This window comes from Kryptolebias marmoratus, linkage group LG3, assembly GCF_001649575.2.
Source record: "Kryptolebias marmoratus isolate JLee-2015 linkage group LG3, ASM164957v2, whole genome shotgun sequence".
Lineage (NCBI taxonomy): Eukaryota > Metazoa > Chordata > Actinopteri > Cyprinodontiformes > Rivulidae > Kryptolebias > Kryptolebias marmoratus.
Window position 1 is genome coordinate 6514077 of NC_051432.1, and position 883 is coordinate 6514959.

Consider the following 883-nt stretch of genomic DNA (forward strand, 5'->3'; position numbering starts at 1 on the left):
ATATATATATATATATATATATATATATATATATATATATATATATTGGTGTGTGTGTGTGTGTGAATGGCTGAATGACAGGCATTACCTTAAAACACTTTGTAGAACGGTGCTTTAGTCCATTTTTTAGTCTTAAGTTGTATCAGCAGCTCTGACACATCCAACATGGCGGACGCACGTATCGCTGCACCCGTCCAGCCCGCTCAACGAGGCGTGGAGCCCACAGGAAGTCGGGTCCAGACGATCCTGAACACAGCTGAGCCCCACACTTCACGTCAGGCTGCAGGAAACAAACACTCCGCTCTTTACTAGCGATGGGACATCTGAAGCCAGGCTTCGAAGTGTGTACCGAGAAAAAAATTGGGCGTGTCGGATGAAACCCCGCTTCGGAGCTTGTGAGCAAAATCACGTGATCAACAACAAACAAGGCCTCGCATTACATCTGCTACGTCATTGCTTCACTTTGCGTATCGTTTTTCAAAATAAAAGCGCTATGAACCCTGTTGCTTCGTGGGCTGTAGTAGGTGGTTTGGTAGCGCGTCAGCAGAGCAGTTTTCATCAGCAGTGGTCGAAATGTAGCCGTCAAAAAACAAAACAAAAAAAAAACCTCTTTAATCTGGGATATACATATTTGTAATATTAAAAACCAGAACTAGAACTCACAGGAAGAGATGATTTTAAACAAATTCTGTTTTTCAGGAAGCAAGTTTCAAACTCAGAGTATTCAGAGTATGCCCCAACAATCACTCAATTCCCAATACACTAAAGTACAACATATCTTCATTGTCAAATAAGTCCATGACATAAAAGAAAACCCAACACAACCACTGATGGTCAAGGATTAGATTGGCTACAAATCATTTTAATAATTAAAACATGACAA

The 883-nt window shown here is 40.9% G+C and overlaps 1 long non-coding RNA gene across 1 annotated transcript in view; it reads right to left on the reverse strand.

Moving 5' to 3' along the window:
* Window positions 1-409, reverse strand: part of LOC108241567 — a 14781-nt gene extending 14372 nt beyond the window's left edge. Inside the window, exon 1 of the long non-coding RNA XR_001808818.3 lies at window positions 89-409. This is a non-coding gene — a long non-coding RNA (uncharacterized LOC108241567). The remainder of the gene's footprint in view (window positions 1-88) is intronic.
* Between the last annotated feature and the right edge of the window lie 474 nt (window positions 410-883).